Here is a 19,518-nt window from a genome sequence, read left to right as displayed (position 1 = left end):
AAGGATATATGTATTTTATTTGACAATTAAACGAATTTGTCCGTATTAAAATATGTTGACAATATATATATATGGATGGAAAATTCTCTCTTTTAATCGTTCCTTTTAATTGTATAGTAAGACAAATCCTATGCAAACAATGTATTGAGAGTATATTGTAAACGAGTCGTTATCTCGACGTAGGGACTTTAGTCGAGTAAAATATGTAAAAGTGAGAAGTTGATCTTGAATTCCAAAGTCAAGTTTACTTTTCACGATAAGTTTTTCCGAGATTCGAATGTGTGTTTATAGATACATTCATCTTTGAGTACACGAGTATATCGTAAGCCGCTGTTTATGGAGGATGAGACGAAGTAGGTATGTAGTATGCGATTCTCATAGAATTATATACCTACCACGTGCCAGTTATGCCAGCTGCGCGGGGTTATTTAAGAACAGTGCAGTAATCCGCCCTCGGATCTGCATACGTCTTCTCGAACTACTTGAGAAAGCGGTTAGGATCATCTTTCATTTCTTTCACCTGAAACGATTGCACATCCTTCGTCGGTATTTCTACATACCATAACTACATGCACCACCGTATACATATTTTTATTCATACTTCTAGAGATCTACGATTATGTTTTGCCATTTGCGTAGGAAAACGTCTCTTTGTACGTGTAAATTAATTTTACTATTGTTACCGCGCTTGGTATTTGAAATTCAAATATCCTTTAAGAAGTAATGCGACTACTTGGTTCCATTCTTTCCTATGTTATGAACAATAGGTTCTTCAATTCTTACCGTTCGAAGGTTGTCGTTTCGTAACAATGTTATTTGTGAAATCGTATTTACATATTATTCTCCCCGTTTTAGAAAACTAGAGTGGATACATTTTCGTAATGCGTTTCTGGTTTCGTGAAAATAAATTGGTAAAGAAGGGTCACGTTCGAACGTAAATATTTCTTGAAAGTGTTTCGCTACCGGCACAAGAGACGCGCATAAATAAAGCTTTGTAGCGTGTTCAACTTAAAAGTTCCAACGCGCGTGAGAAACCTTCGTTTCTCGAGACAGCTTCTTTTTATTCAAGGCAAATGATATTACGAAATGATCCAAAGCCGTTCGCGGCATTATCGATAGTCCGCATTGTTCATCGAATGAAGATGGGTGGGTCGGCACCACAAATCTCTGGTTGAGGCGTAATATGACCTCTCAGTTATGCCGTGCACGATTACCTAAGAAGAGCACGTCGACATGATCCGCCCTCGGATCGGTGCTCGTCATTCGTTCTTACCTTGAGATGCTAAATAGTACTCTTCGGAGAAGACCACCAGGAACTGAAAAGAAATATTCAAATGCGTTGGGAATGGTAGAATTAAGAGAGACATTCGCGATAATATAAGCAAAGCGATGAATCGTAACGAAGAACTCTTGCGATTGTTCTGTCCATCAAAGAAGAAGGTATACACAACGTTTATTTATCTATTATCAGAAATACATCGAAATACGATCAGAACTCTACGGTACAAAAATTGAATATATTTTTGAAACTATTTATGTAACCCGATAATATGAATATGAGAAACGAAAAAGAAAATAATACAAAGATTAAGTACGAAAATATAGCGATGCAATTAATTATTCGTCGAGGCTCAAATTTGTGGCCGATTCGAGAGACTTGTACATTTCGATTACATTGTTACGCGCTCAAGAATTTAAACTGCAGACCAATCAGAGTTAATAACACCTTTATGCTCCTCGAACTTGTGGCCTGGCAAGTGAATGTTTACGACTGATCGTCACGTGATCGATCGTGTTCTCATTGGTTCGCTGTGTCGGTATCGTCGTGATGACCAGGAATGTATTGCGGTCTAATAGGTTCAGAGGATTGGAACAAATTTTAAATAGTCGGAAAATAGACGGGGCATAGCTTTTTTTTGAAGAACGTTTACAAATGCTAGGAACAGTGTGTAGAAGTTTAAGTATATACACAGTTACTTGCAAAAATACAATTTACTCGTGGAATACTTGCTTGTCAATTATCTTATTCGTTCGTGCTCTAGTTAAAAATCTTTCAAAACAGAGATGAACCAAATTTTCGTCTAACAAGATACGTCTAATAAAACCAACTCAAAGCGATTTATTCGCAACGTTTATTCGATTAAAGTTTTACTCGCTCAATGTGAAATACTGTATTGTGTAATTCGAAATTTATTTGTTATTCAACGAGTGATGGATAAAAATTCAAACAATGAATATTCTTCTAATTAATTACAATCAATTTCGTTATAAACGAAGAGGAATATTTTCTTTAAATAGCATACATTTAACAACAATCTGAAATACTGAAACGTGAAAACTAACAGGAAAGGCTGACAGAAGGATAGTAAAGAATGTAACGAAGATATTTCTATTCTTTTGCGTGTATCAACTGATTTAACATTTAATAAAAAGTACAAGAGTACAACGATACTATAACATTGGAATATATTAATTTTGAACTAAATTCCAGAATGTTAACATCGATGTTTATTCGATATATTTTCAATCGGTTCTTTGGGAAGTGCTTGGAGATCAATAACTTGATAAAACGCGTAAGGCGTGTCAGCGATATTCCACACACTTAGCAATAACAATTCCTTGAATTGAAGCAATTGATCATATTTCTCCAATGTGATCGGGCACAAGATGGTCACTGGCGAGGACGGACGACTCTCATAAAATTTTATCGAACATATTGGATCGAGATCCAAGTGATGTCTTGACAGTGGTTCTGCTGACGTGAACTTCTCATTGCTTACATACACTTGCATATCATTCGACGAATGAGTAGCGGTCAGTTGCCAAGTAAGGTTGAAGTAGACGTGAGTCTCGTTGTAGCAACAAATTTTGGGAAATTCGACGCGGGACCATCGACTCGTTCCATACTCGTTCAATTTGTTAAATCTCCAGTTATTACCGCTGGCAATTTTACCATCGGGTGGATTGTCTGGATCATCTGGAAATCCTTGTAATCCTTCCACACTTTGAGGCTCGTACATTATTGATCCACAATTTATGTTCACTCTTAACTGACACAACTTTGCTCTGCTGGGCGGATACGAAGTAAATCCGTGATAATTGGTTATTTGCTCTGCAGATTCGTGAAGAGAAATATCTGCAACCTGATAAAATGTATAATCTTGTCCAACAATTTTTAACGTGGACACGAGAACTCCGAAACCTCGGACTCTGTAGAGTAAATCTTCCACGAAATCAGTTTCGATGTAACAATCAAATCGAACAATATTCTCGGTGTACACATTGTCTCGTGATCTTGTATATTTGTCGTCGCTGTTTCGATACGAACATATTAAATTTAACATCGATCTCTGTATCGATAGATCGTCGGTGTAATTACTGTTGAATAGAAACACTTTTATAGTGTCGACTACCGAAGCTTTATCATTGATCGTCCAAATGATTTCTGAGACAAAGTGAGTCGCATTGTATTTTTCTAGTTTTAAATAAGAAGAACTCCATCGACCATCCGAATATTGATTCAATGCATCGTAAAATGGATTGTCCATTTTTTTTCCATTTTCCGACCCGTTCAACGGGAAACCTGGTGGTGCAATAATCGTACCAACATTGTTGTTAGATTTAAACACATTGCAATCGATGTTGCTCTTCAAAAAGCAATTATAAGTACGACTGACTGGTTTCGTCAATACAGCAACAATCGTAGTTTCTATGTTCTTTGGACCTTCATCAGTTGCCCTCTCAAAACTATTGAAGTAATTTACATTGTTTCTGATAAATGCGTATGTCCCAATGGATGTTTCACCGTTTCTGTTAACATTAATGGCAGTGCTGAAGATTTTTCTGTCGTTACAAAAACCTATTACTAGCAGTAACAAAGTTATTGGTAACATTTTAAACGAAACTATTATAATAACTATTGCTTGTTCTCTGTCGAATAATTAAAATTGTAATATACAAAATACAGGTATCGTTTGAAATTTTTACAGTAACTGGAAGGTAGTTTGACTCAAGATATACTTAATAATATGACACGATAGATACGGTTGACAAATATATAAACCTGCATTTTTCTTATCGTAACTACGGAGAAAATAAGCAACTGTAAACAAATAATGCGTACAAATAATGAAGAGTCTCTCTTAGTAATATATAAATTCAAGGTAATTTTGCGACATCGTATTCGGATAATTTTATACAAAGCCCGTACGACATTAGTAAATTAAAATGTTCCACTGTTGCTTTCCAACTGGCAATTAATCGCGAAAGATTAAAACGTATCAGTTTGTTGATTGTACTGAGCAATACAAGGAAGATTAAAACGATTGTACTGATCAGTAAAAGAAAGATTAAAACGGATTAAGTTTATAAATAAATTTTAATCTTGTACCTTGACCATTTGCTAACAACAAAATTGTTATTAAAACTTTTGTCATTATCTGTAGAAACATCGGGCGAAAGGTCAGTTAAAACTACGAAATTTAAATGATCGAACAAGAGAATTTTATTTTAATTGTATTATATAATTAAATTAAGTTAATCGTTAAACATTCGCAAAAGGATTACCCTAAAGGTCAGTTAATACTACGAAATTTAAATGATCGAAAAAAAGAATTTTATTTTAAATGCATTATGCAATTAAATTATATTAATCGTTAAACATTCGTACTATCCTAAATTCTTAGAAGTGTTTCGATTCATATCATCCGACAAAGAGAAGTCAACTCTAGAAATATAAGAAAGAATTTTCTGTTTTGCACTAACAAGAAATCTAAAGCGTTTCTATCAAGTTTCACGTCATCGATTTAGAATCAAATAAAATTACAACACTCTCAGTGGTAAGAATATTTTTAAAGTTACAACTATTCTAACATATTTCTAATAATTTTCAAGTCCTCTCTATTCCCATTTTATCCTAACACCACATTTTATAATGGAGAAATGATCAGGCAATAATTTTCATATCTTTACCTTTGACTCATAATTTAGAATCACATAATCACATAAAGGGAGTGGAAAAAGTCAAAGAAATCAAAGAAAGCTACTCGTATTATTCGAAATGAATTTATTCGATACGTCAACATAACATGCATATTCTCATGTTAAGTTAAATTATTTAAAGTTTCAAACATTCTTATGTGCCGCAAAAGTTTTCTAAAGTGTAAAAATGTAACTTTTACATTTACCGTGTAAATAATAGAAATTATTTTTCTATTACTTCGGCCGTGGCTATACGTAACCAAAGTCTATAAAGGGATTCAACGGGGCATTAACTTTCTGTAAATGATGTCTGATTTTTGTTTTAATACTTCAGAGATCTGAAGAAGATACGTTTTCCCATACATTTCTATGGATGCCAATCACCAAACTATGATGTACTTCTTAATCAATTTCAATTAACAGAAATTTCGTTGATATAATATTCTAAATTCGCAGCCAATTAGCTCGGTATTACTCACGACGAAGGATTATCGTTCGTCGCGAGTAATACCGATTACCAGGTCTCACCACGTGGAGGTTGCTGCGAGTGGAGACCCGGAGAGAGATAGATGGAATCAAAGGTCCATCGATCTCCCTCGACACGCAATACAAACGAAATTACTAAACCAGCAAGATGGAAGGAATCAAAGTTCCTTGGATCTCATGGTTTAGTTCTACCGAGCGATTACATTGTGGAAAAAATGAGGCAAAATTGGGAAAGACGCGACGCGAACCGTGGAGTTGATCCTACTAGATCTATCCCGTTTCTCCCCAGTGGGTCCGATTCCAGAGAAAACGAACGACGCCATCCACTCCCCTAAAGGAGTGCCCCGTTTCTCTACCTTTACGACGAGAGGGTCTTATTTTGGAGGCTTTCACAGGGACCAGCAAAAATGCCTGCTCCTGTGCTCGCAACATGCCCTCTCTGGAAGCGGACACACCGGAGGAGACGGCGATAGAGCGTTCGGGCCACCTACACGGCCGGTCACTTGCTTATGCAACAAGCAGTGGTGACCGGACTGAGAAACGAGGAACGAGCAAAAATAAGCTAATTATTCGATAATTGGTCGGCAGAGAACAGAGATTCGTACATGGTGGCCTTAAAACTAACTTAGTCTAATAAACGATCCCACGAAGGATGCGATGAAGCAGTCCTCTTTGTTCTTCGTTCTTCGTTTTCCGATGTACTTACTTAAGAGAAACCTAAAGTCATGGCATGATAGAAAATAGAAATTAAGTTGGTTAATGGTTAAATACAGTTATGCAGTAATAGACAAAATAAAGGAAGCAGTGACAGAAAATAAACATGGAGAAACAAGTACAAATTAAAATCAGAGAATGAATACAGATATGTCGAAACAAAAAAAATTAATTAAAGAAAGGAAAAATTCAAACAAAAAAGAAAATTAGAGTCTGGTTAAGAATGGTCAGCAGTGGTCAGCATAGGGTTAGCCAGACTCCATGGCAGTCCAAATAGTGTCCAGATGCATCATAGAGAGAGGTCCGTCTATCCCAAAGGCTCCCGCTGAAATGAAATTTTCAAAAACCGGCGGGTCTACTTATACCTTTCCCGAAGGTTACTCCGATTAATTGTGTTCGATCTAACGTTACTTCGACTGCCTGCATTCAACCAAACCGAACATTTCGACAAATAGATGGCTTTTAAACCATTATGTACACTAGGATATTGTTAATAATTGTTTAATTTATGGTCCCACAACGGTTGTTAATAATTGTAATAAATGAACATCCAGATATTGCGAAATCTGTGAAGGCGAACGGTTTCTGTGAATTTTTGTCCCTTTACGAAATTAAAATTAATTTGTGTAATTTATATAATCGTTCACAACGCACAAATAAGATGCATATTGTAACATTAATATTGGGAACATACGTAAATATTAATAACAATTGCGTAGAGAGCGAAACATGCACAGAAACCGTCCGCCTTCACAGATTTCGCAATATCTTATTATTTATTTATCACAATTATTAACAACCGTTGTAGAACTATAGTGTAAACAATTGTTAACAATATCCTAGTATGAATAATGGCTTAAAAGTCATCAATTTGTTGAAATATTCGGTTAGATCGAACAAGGACAATCGAAGTAACCGTGCGATAAAATAAATGAATATAGTATTTCTCTTCATACCGAAATTATAGTTTCTATATATGCATATGCATTCTCAACGCTCAGTGACACACATATGTCACACGGAAATGAAGTGAGTTGCCATCTACTAGAGAATAGGTGAACTACACTTAAGGTGTGAAAACACCTGGCGGAGAAACGCTCAAGTTTGTCGAGGAATCGTTCTGACTTTCATCAATAGGTGACTCCACAAGCATTGTCTACCGACATTACAGATAAGTATCTCCTTTCGAATTATATTTCCTACCGTGCGATAAAATAAATAAATATTTCCCTACATATCGAAATTATTGTTTGTATGCATGCAATTATGTTCTGAACGCGCAATTCCAAACATTTGTAACGTGGTAATTATATGGGTTGCCGTCTCTTGGAGAACATATTTGTTAATTTTCGCGATTGTAACTAACATTTATGCATGTTCCCAATATTCATCGAACAATTTGTATCTTATTTATGCATTGTAAATGATTATACCTATAGAAATTAATTTTCATCGAGATTCAAAGTAAAAACTCGTTTAGTAAAGTTATAAAGCATGAAAAGTAATAATTGTCTCTTTAGTGCAATAGTTTAACATTTATTTAATTCTCATAATTTACACAATACGCGTAAAAGTTGTATTTTTTACTTAAAAGCGCCGGAATTCAATTAATCCCTTTCCTAGATAGAAACATCATCGTGATAAACACTTATGAATCGATAATCGATATGTATAGCCTTGACAATGTTGGTTAGACCTCAATGAAAAACTCCAAAGCGTACGAAAAATATTTCAACGAAATGATATTTTAAGCCATTATTTATACTAGGACATTGTTAATAATTGTTTACACTATGGTCCTACGACGGTTGTTAATAATTATGATAAATAAACATCAAGATATTGTGAAATCTGCGAAGGCCAACGGTTTCGGGGAATGTTTGTTCATTTTCGCAATTGTTACTAACATTTACGCACGTTACCAATATTAACATTACAATGTGCACCTTGTTCGTGCATTATAAATCACTAATTACTTTACAAATATTAAGTTTGATCAAAAGTCGAGAAATATATGAATACCGCGTTTTACTTTAATTTTCGATCAAATTTAATTCCTATAGGCAAATCAATGATTTACAATGCACAAATAAGATTTATTCTGCAACACAAATGTTCGGAACATGCGTAAATGTTAATAACAATCGAATGGATGAACAAACATTCACCGAAACCGTCCGCCTTCGCAGATTTCGCAAATATCCTGATGTTTATGTATCGTAATTATTAACAACCGACGTAGGACCATAGTTTAAACAATTATTAATAATGTCGTAGTATAAATAATGGCTTAAAATATCATTTCGTTGAAGTATTATATTTTTCGTACGCGATGAAATTTTTCATTGAGGACTAACCGACACTGTCAAAGCTATACATATCGATTATCGATTCACAAGTATTCATCACGATGATTTTTCTATTTAGAAAAGCGATTAATTGAATTTCGGCGCTTTTAAGTGAAAAATACAAATTCTACGCGTATTGTGTAAATTATAAGAATTAAACAAATGTTAAATTAACGTATCAAATAGACACTAATTACTTTCCATGCTTTAAAACATTACCAAACACGTTTTTATTTCGAATCTCGATCAAAATCAATTTCTATAACTTACTTAATCAATTGTAATGCATAAATAAAATGTACGTTGTTCGATTAATATTGGGTACATGCATAAATGTTGGTAAAAATCACGTAAATGAACAAACATTCACAGAAACTTTTCGCCATCGCAGATTTCGCAATTTCTTAATGTTTATTTATCATAATTGTTAACAACCGTCGTAGGACCATAGTGTAAACAATTCTTAACAATGTACTAGTATAAATAATGACTTGAGAACCATCAATTTCTTGAAATATTCGTTAGATCGAACAAAGACAATCGAAGTAACCCTGCGATAAAATAAATGAATATTTCTCTTCATATCGAAATATAGTTTGAATATATGCATATATATACTGAACGCTCAGTGATACACATATGTCACACGGCAATGAAGTGAGTTGCCATCTACTAGAGAATAGGTGAACTACACTTAAGGTGTGAAAACACCTGGCGGAGAAACGCTCAAGTTTGTCGAGGAATTGTTCTGACTTTCATCAATAGGTGACTCCACAAGCATTGTCTACCGACATTACAGATAAGTATCTCCTTTCGAATTATATTTCCTACCGTGCGATAAAATAAATAAATATTTCCCTACATATCGAAATTATTGTTTGTATGCATGCAATTATGTTCTGAACGCGCAATTCCAAACATTTGTAACGTGGTAATTATATGGGTTGCCGTCTCTTGGAGAATGTATTTGTTAATTTTCGCGATTGTTACTAACATTTATGGATGTTCCCAATATTAATCGAACACTATGTATCTTATTTATGCATTATAAATGAGTATACTTACAGAAATTAATTTTCATCGAGATTGAAAGTAAAAACTAGTTTAGTAAAGTTTCAAAGCATGAAAAGTAATAATTGTCTATTTAGTGCAATAGTTTAACATTTATTTAATTCGCATAATTTACACAATACGCGTAGAAGTTGTATTTTTTACTCAAACGTGCTGAATTTCGATTAATCGCTTTTCTATATAGAAAAATCATCGTGATAAACACTTGTGAGTCGATATTCGATACGTGTAGCCATGATTTCGAGGTATCAAAGATTCTTTAAATGTATAAAGGAAGGCTAGAATGCAGAGAAATTTCATTACACTGATTTCGTTTAACTTTACATTTATTCGAAAGATGATACATACGAAACTTTGTACAGAAATATTTATTTATTTTATTGCACGGTAGGGAATACCATACAAATGGATTTACTTATCTGTAATGTCGGTAAATGATGCTCGTGGCGCTATCTATTCGTGGAAATAAGAACAATTCCTCAACAAACTTGAGCGTTTCTCCGCCAGGTGTTTTCACACCTAAAGTGTAGTTTACCTATTCTCCAGTAGATGGCAACTCACTTCATCGCCGTGTGACATATGTGTGTCACTGAGCGCTCGGAATATATATGCATATATACATACTATATTTTCGATATGTAGAGAAATATTCATTTATTTTATCGCACGGTTACTTCGATTGTCTTTGTTCGATCTAACAAATATTTCCAGAAAGTAATGACTTTCAAGCCATTATTTATACTAGAACATTGTTAATAATTGTTTATCTACGGTCACACGACGATTGTTAATAAATATTATATATAAACATCAAGGAATTGCGAAATCTGGGAAGGCGAACGGTTTCGGTGAATGTTTGTTCATTTCCGCGATTGTTACTAACATTTACGCATGTTCCCAGTATTAATCGAACAATGTGCATCTTATTTATGCATTAAAAATGATTGATTCGCCTCTAGCAATTCATTTCGATCGAACTTCAAAGTAAAGAGATGTTTCTTAAAGTTTTAAAACATGGAAAGTAATAATTGTCTATGAGATATATCAATTTAACATTTGATTAATACTTGAAGAATCGAAATTTTTGGTATTTTCCTGATACCAAAGGTTGAAATTCAGGCATAAATTTTAGAAAATGTTTGATTTTGGGACTCTTGGCGTCAGTATACGATATGCGAGGAAGTGGCAGGATTTCGCGGATTCTTAGAATTGACGTCAAATTTCAAGAATTACCGCGAATCGGAATATTGTTGGACTTTCGAACGAATTTCTGAATCATGGATCCCGATTTTCATTGTATCAGGAGAACATGATAGTCGAGTTTTAAGTAGTTTCAGCAGTTTGATAGGATCGGGTTAAAGAAATGGAAAGAAATAATGGACAAAAATAAAGTTTCTGTTGTCAGTGAAATTGATTTTATTTCAATACATCAATTCATCGGAAATACAATCGCTTTTCTTCGATCCATTAACATATTCGCACTTTCATACTCATTACAAAAATGTTGTTCTTTAAAGTACTCTACTTGTGGAAAGTACTGTACCGTAAAGTACTCTACTGTACCGTAAAAATTACTATTCTAAATTCGCAGCCGATTAGCTCGGTACTACCCACGACGAATAATTATTGTTCGTCGCGAGTAATACCGATTACCAGGTCTCACCACGTGGAGGTTGCTGCGAGCGGAGACCCGGAGAGAGATAGATGGAATCAAAGTTCCATCGATCTCCCTCGACACGCGATACAAACGAAGATACTAAACCAAAGAGATGGAAGGAATCAATGTTCCTTCGATCTCCTCGTTTAGTTCTGCCAAGCAATTACATTATGGAAAAATTAGGCAAAATTGGAAAAGACGCGACACGAACCGTGCAGTTGGTCCTACTAGGTCGGTCCCGTTTCCTCTCAGTGGGCCCGATTAAAGAGGAAATGCACGACGCCGTCCACTCATATAGAGTGCCCCGTTTCTCCCAACTCCGCGTCAGGAACCACGCAAAGCGTGGACCTAACTTACGAAGGATGACGAAGAGAGGGTCGTATGGCACAGGGCTTCCACAGGGACCGATGCGAACACCTGCCCCTGTGTTCGCAGCATGTTCTCTCTGGAAGCGGACGCACCAGAAGAGACGGCGATCGACCGTTCGGACCACCTACACGGCCGGTCACTTGCTTATGCAACAAGCAGTGGTGACCGGGCTGAGGAACGAGGAAGCGAGCAAAAAGAAGCTAAAGATTGGATAATTGCTTGACAGATAACAGATATTTGTACACGGTGGCCTTAAAATTAACTTATTCCAAGCTAAACTAAAGATCCCACGGCGGTTGCGACGATAGTGTCCTCTTCGTTCTTCGTTCTTCGTTCTTCGTTCTTCGTTCTTCGTTCTTCGTTCTTCGTTCTTCGTTCTTCGTTCTCCGGTGTGCCTACCTAAGAGAAAACTAAAGTCAAGGCATGATGGAAAAATGATAGAAAATAGAAATGAAGTTGGTTAGTGATTAAATACAGTCATGCAGTAACAAAGGAAATAAAGGCAACAATGACAAAAAAATAAACATGTCAAAATAAGTAGAAATTAAAATCAGAGTACAAATGAAATGAATTAGACAAAGAAACCATTAAAAAAAAAAAGAAAGGATTGAGAGAGTGGTCGCCAGTACTGACCACCGCCTACCGGCGGCCAGTACCGGTTACCAGGGTGGGGGGTCCCCCTTCCATAAACCTAAAACGAAGAGATCCGTCCACCTCGGAGCCTCCAGGAACAATGAAATTTTAAACAACCGGGGGCTCCTTATATACCCTCCCCAAGGTGACTTACCGTTTCTTCCATTGTCTTTGTTCGATCTAATCGAAATTTTCGAAGGCGAACGGTTTCGGTGAATGTTTGTTCATTTCCGCGATTCTTACTAACATTTATGCATATTCCCAATATTGATCGAACAATGTGCATCTTATTTATGTATTGCAATTAATTAAGAATCTTATAGAAATTGATTTTGATCGATACTCGATGTTAAAACGTGTTTCGTAAAGTTTTTAAACATGGAATGTAACAATTGTTCATTAAATACATTAATTTAACATTTGTTTAATTCTTATAATTTACACAATACGCGTAGAAGTTGTGTTTTTTACATAAAAGCGCCGAAATTCAATTAATCGCTTTTCTAGATAGAAAAATAATCGCGATGAAGACTTGTGAATCGATAATCGATACATGTAGCCTTGAGAATGTCAGTTGGATCTCAAAGAAAAATTCCTTCGCGAACAAAGAATATTTCAACGACATGATATTTTAAGCCATTATTTATACTAGGATATTGTTCATAATTGTTTAAAATATGTTGCGATGACATTTGTTAATAATTATGATAAACAAACGTCTAGATATTGCGAAATCTGCGAAGGCGAACGGTTTCGGTAAATTTTTGTTCTATTCCGCGATTGTTACTAACATTTATGCATGTTCGTATATTAATCGAACAATGTGCATCTTATTTATGCATTATAAATGATGAAGTAACTTATAGAAATTGATTTTGATCGAGATTCGATGTTAAAACGAGTTTCGTAAAGTTTTGAAGCATGGAATGTGACAATTATTCATTAAATACATTAATTTAACATTTGTTTAATTCTTATAATTTACACAATACGCGTAGAAGTTGTGTTTTTTACATAAAAGCGCCGAAATTCAATTAATCGCTTTTCTAGATAGAAAAATAATCGCGATGAAGACTTGTGAATCGATAATCGATACATGCAGCCTTGAAAATGTCAGTTGGATCTCAAAGAAAAATTCCTTCGCGAACAAAGAATATTTCAACGAAATGATATTTTAAGCCATTATTTATACTAGGCCATTGTTCATAATGGTTTACAATATGTTTCGATGACATTTGTTAATAAATATGATAAATAAAAATCGAGATATTGCGAAATCTGGGAAGGCGAATTGCTTTAGCGAATGTCTATGTCTCTAGGCGATTGTTATAAACATTTTTGCACTTTCCGAACTTTTATGTTACAGTATGTGAATTAAATTTTATCGGAAAATTTAACTAAGAGTTTGGTATACACATATTTCTCGATTTTTTATGAAAATAAACATTTGTAAACTAATTAATGGTTTGCACTGTAAAAGGTGGAAATATCAATGTTACAAAATGCATTTTCTTTTGCATTGTAAATGAATAATTTGCTTATAAAGATTAATTTAGTTTGCAAATCGAGAAATATATGAATATCAATATTTTACTTTCATTTTCGGTCACAATTAATTTCTGAAAACTAACTAATGATTTATATTGCCTAAATATGATGCACATTGTTCGATCAATATTAGGAACATGCATAAAGGTTAATAACAATCGCGGAAATAAACAAACATTCACCGAAACCGTTCGCTTTCGAAGATTTCACAATATCTCGATGTTTATTTATCATATTAATTAACAACCGTCGTAGGACCATACTTTAGACAATTATTAACAATGTTCTAGTATAAATTATGACTTAAAATATCATTTCGTTGAAATATTCTTTGTTCGCGATGGAATTGTTGTTATTGAGATCAAACCGACATTATCAAAGCTGGAAATGTTTATCGATTCACAAACGTCCATCACGATGATTTTTCTATTTAGAAAAGCGATTAATTGAATTTCGACGCTTTTCTTAAAGAATACAGCTTCTACGCGTAATCCGAAAATTATAAGAACGAAACAAATATTAAATTAATGTATCTAATAAACAATTGTTACTTTCCATGCTTTAAAACTTTACGAAACACGTTTTAACATCGAGTCTCGATCAAAATCAATTTCTATAAGTTACTTCATCATTTATAATGCATAAATAAGATTCACATTGTTCGATTAATATACGAACATGCATAAATGTTAGTAACAATCGCGGAATAGAACAAAAATTTATCGAAACCGTTCGCCTTCGCAGATTTCGCAATATCTAGACGTTTGTTTATCATAATTATTAACAAATGTCATCGCAACATATTTTAAACAATTATGAACAATATCCTAGTATAAATAATGGCTTAAAATATCATGTCGTTGAAATATTCTTTGTTCGCGAAGGAATTTTTCTTTGAGATCCAACTGACATTCTCAAGGCTACATGTATCGATTATCGATTCACAAGTCTTCATCGCGATTATTTTTCTATCTAGAAAAGCGATTAATTGAATTTCGGCGCTTTTATGTAAAAAACACAACTTCTACGCGTATTGTGTAAATTATAAGAATTAAACAAATGTTAAATTAATGTATTTAATGAACAATTGTTACATTCCATGTTTAAAAACTTTACGAAACACGTTTTAACATCGAGTATCGATCAAAATCAATTTCTATAAGATTCTTAATTAATTGCAATACATAAATAAGATGCACATTGTTCGATCAATATTGGGAATATGCATAAATGTTAGTAAGAATCGCGGAAATGAACAAACATTCACCGAAACCGTTCGCCTTCGAAAATTTCGATTAGATCGAACAAAGACAATGGAAGAAACGGTAAGTCACCTTGGGGAGGGTATATAAGGAGCCCCCGGTTGTTTAAAATTTCATTGTTCCTGGAGGCTCCGAGGTGGACGGATCTCTTCGTTTTAGGTTTATGGAAGGGGGACCCCCCACCCTGGTAACCGGTACTGGCCGCCGGTAGGCGGTGGTCAGTACTGGCGACCACTCTCTCAATCCTTTCTTTTTTTTTTTAATGGTTTCTTTGTCTAATTCATTTCATTTGTACTCTGATTTTAATTTCTACTTATTTTGACATGTTTATTTTTTTGTCATTGTTGCCTTTATTTCCTTTGTTACTGCATGACTGTATTTAATCACTAACCAACTTCATTTCTATTTTCTATCATTTTTCCATCATGCCTTGACTTTAGTTTTCTCTTAGGTAGGCACACCGGAGAACGAAGAACGAAGAACGAAGAACGAAGAACGAAGAACGAAGAACGAAGAACGAAGAACGAAGAACGAAGAGGACACTATCGTCGCAACCGCCGTGGGATCTTTAGTTTAGCTTGGAATAAGTTAATTTTAAGGCCACCGTGTACAAATATCTGTTATCTGTCAAGCAATTATCCAATCTTTAGCTTCTTTTTGCTCGCTTCCTCGTTCCTCAGCCCGGTCACCACTGCTTGTTGCATAAGCAAGTGACCGGCCGTGTAGGTGGTCCGAACGGTCGATCGCCGTCTCTTCTGGTGCGTCCGCTTCCAGAGAGAACATGCTGCGAACACAGGGGCAGGTGTTCGCATCGGTCCCTGTGGAAGCCCTGTGCCATACGACCCTCTCTTCGTCATCCTTCGTAAGTTAGGTCCACGCTTTGCGTGGTTCCTGACGCGGAGTTGGGAGAAACGGGGCACTCTATATGAGTGGACGGCGTCGTGCATTTCCTCTTTAATCGGGCCCACTGAGAGGAAACGGGACCGACCTAGTAGGACCAACTGCACGGTTCGTGTCGCGTCTTTTCCAATTTTGCCTAATTTTTCCATAATGTAATTGCTTGGCAGAACTAAACGAGGAGATCGAAGGAACATTGATTCCTTCCATCTCTTTGGTTTAGTATCTTCGTTTGTATCGCGTGTCGAGGGAGATCGATGGAACTTTGATTCCATCTATCTCTCTCCGGGTCTCCGCTCGCAGCAACCTCCACGTGGTGAGACCTGGTAATCGGTATTACTCGCGACGAACAATAATTATTCGTCGTGGGTAGTACCGAGCTAATCGGCTGCGAATTTAGAATAGTAATTTTTACGGTACAGTAGAGTACTTTACGGTACAGTACTTTCCACAAGTAGAGTACTTTAAAGAACAACATTTTTGTAATGAGTATGAAAGTGCGAATATGTTAATGGATCGAAGAAAAGCGATTGTATTTCCGATGAATTGATGTATTGAAATAAAATCAATTTCACTGACAACAGAAACTTTATTTTTGTCCATTATTTCTTTCCATTTCTTTAACCCGATCCTATCAAACTGCTGAAACTACTTAAAACTCGACTATCATGTTCTCCTGATACAATGAAAATCGGGATCCATGATTCAGAAATTCGTTCGAAAGTCCAACAATATTCCGATTCGCGGTAATTCTTGAAATTTGACGTCAATTCTAAGAATCCGCGAAATCCTGCCACTTCCTCGCATATCGTATACTGACGCCAAGAGTCCCAAAATCAAACATTTTCTAAAATTTATGCCTGAATTTCAACCTTTGGTATCAGGAAAATACCAAAAATTTCGATTCTTCAAGTATTAATCAAATGTTAAATTGATATATCTCATAGACAATTATTACTTTCCATGTTTTAAAACTTTAAGAAACATCTCTTTACTTTGAAGTTCGATCGAAATGAATTGCTAGAGGCGAATCAATCATTTTTAATGCATAAATAAGATGCACATTGTTCGATTAATACTGGGAACATGCGTAAATGTTAGTAACAATCGCGGAAATGAACAAACATTCACCGAAACCGTTCGCCTTCCCAGATTTCGCAATTCCTTGATGTTTATATATAATATTTATTAACAATCGTCGTGTGACCGTAGATAAACAATTATTAACAATGTTCTAGTATAAATAATGGCTTGAAAGTCATTACTTTCTGGAAATATTTGTTAGATCGAACAAAGACAATCGAAGTAACCGTGCGATAAAATAAATGAATATTTCTCTACATATCGAAAATATAGTATGTATATATGCATATATATTCCGAGCGCTCAGTGACACACATATGTCACACGGCGATGAAGTGAGTTGCCATCTACTGGAGAATAGGTAAACTACACTTTAGGTGTGAAAACACCTGGCGGAGAAACGCTCAAGTTTGTTGAGGAATTGTTCTTATTTCCACGAATAGATAGCGCCACGAGCATCATTTACCGACATTACAGATAAGTAAATCCATTTGTATGGTATTCCCTACCGTGCAATAAAATAAATAAATATTTCTGTACAAAGTTTCGTATGTATCATCTTTCGAATAAATGTAAAGTTAAACGAAATCAGTGTAATGAAATTTCTCTGCATTCTAGCCTTCCTTTATACATTTAAAGAATCTTTGATACCTCGAAATCATGGCTACACGTATCGAATATCGACTCACAAGTGTTTATCACGATGATTTTTCTATATAGAAAAGCGATTAATCGAAATTCAGCACGTTTGAGTAAAAAATACAACTTCTACGCGTATTGTGTAAATTATGCGAATTAAATAAATGTTAAACTATTGCACTAAATAGACAATTATTACTTTTCATGCTTTGAAACTTTACTAAACTAGTTTTTACTTTCAATCTCGATGAAAATTAATTTCTGTAAGTATACTCATTTATAATGCATAAATAAGATACATAGTGTTCGATTAATATTGGGAACATCCATAAATGTTAGTAACAATCGCGAAAATTAACAAATACATTCTCCAAGAGACGGCAACCCATATAATTACCACGTTACAAATGTTTGGAATTGCGCGTTCAGAACATAATTGCATGCATACAAACAATAATTTCGATATGTAGGGAAATATTTATTTATTTTATCGCACGGTAGGAAATATAATTCGAAAGGAGATACTTATCTGTAATGTCGGTAGACAATGCTTGTGGAGTCACCTATTGATGAAAGTCAGAACAATTCCTCGACAAACTTGAGCGTTTCTCCGCCAGGTGTTTTCACACCTTAAGTGTAGTTCACCTATTCTCTAGTAGATGGCAACTCACTTCATTGCCGTGTGACATATGTGTATCACTGAGCGTTCAGTATATATATGCATATATTCAAACTATATTTCGATATGAAGAGAAATATTCATTTATTTTATCGCAGGGTTACTTCGATTGTCTTTGTTCGATCTAACGAATATTTCAAGAAATTGATGGTTCTCAAGTCATTATTTATACTAGTACATTGTTAAGAATTGTTTACACTATGGTCCTACGACGGTTGTTAACAATTATGATAAATAAACATTAAGAAATTGCGAAATCTGCGATGGCGAAAAGTTTCTGTGAATGTTTGTTCATTTACGTGATTTTTACCAACATTTATGCATGTACCCAATATTAATCGAACAACGTACATTTTATTTATGCATTACAATTGATTAAGTAAGTTATAGAAATTGATTTTGATCGAGATTCGAAATAAAAACGTGTTTGGTAATGTTTTAAAGCATGGAAAGTAATTAGTGTCTATTTGATACGTTAATTTAACATTTGTTTAATTCTTATAATTTACACAATACGCGTAGAATTTGTATTTTTCACTTAAAAGCGCCGAAATTCAATTAATCGCTTTTCTAAATAGAAAAATCATCGTGATGAATACTTGTGAATCGATAATCGATATGTATAGCTTTGACAGTGTCGGTTAGTCCTCAATGAAAAATTTCATCGCGTACGAAAAATATAATACTTCAACGAAATGATATTTTAAGCCATTATTTATACTACGACATTATTAATAATTGTTTAAACTATGGTCCTACGTCGGTTGTTAATAATTACGATACATAAACATCAGGATATTTGCGAAATCTGCGAAGGCGGACGGTTTCGGTGAATGTTTGTTCATCCATTCGATTGTTATTAACATTTACGCATGTTCCGAACATTTGTGTTGCAGAATAAATCTTATTTGTGCATTGTAAATCATTGATTTGCCTATAGGAATTAAATTTGATCGAAAATTAAAGTAAAACGCGGTATTCATATATTTCTCGACTTTTGATCAAACTTAATATTTGTAAAGTAATTAGTGATTTATAATGCACGAACAAGGTGCACATTGTAATGTTAATATTGGTAACGTGCGTAAATGTTAGTAACAATTGCGAAAATGAACAAACATTCCCCGAAACCGTTGGCCTTCGCAGATTTCA

The sequence above is a fragment of the Ptiloglossa arizonensis genome, chromosome 5 (genome assembly GCF_051014685.1).
Source record: "Ptiloglossa arizonensis isolate GNS036 chromosome 5, iyPtiAriz1_principal, whole genome shotgun sequence".
Classification (NCBI taxonomy): domain Eukaryota; kingdom Metazoa; phylum Arthropoda; class Insecta; order Hymenoptera; family Colletidae; genus Ptiloglossa; species Ptiloglossa arizonensis.
The sequence above is the reverse complement of the archived record's forward strand: the minus strand, read 5'-3'. Positions refer to the sequence as shown.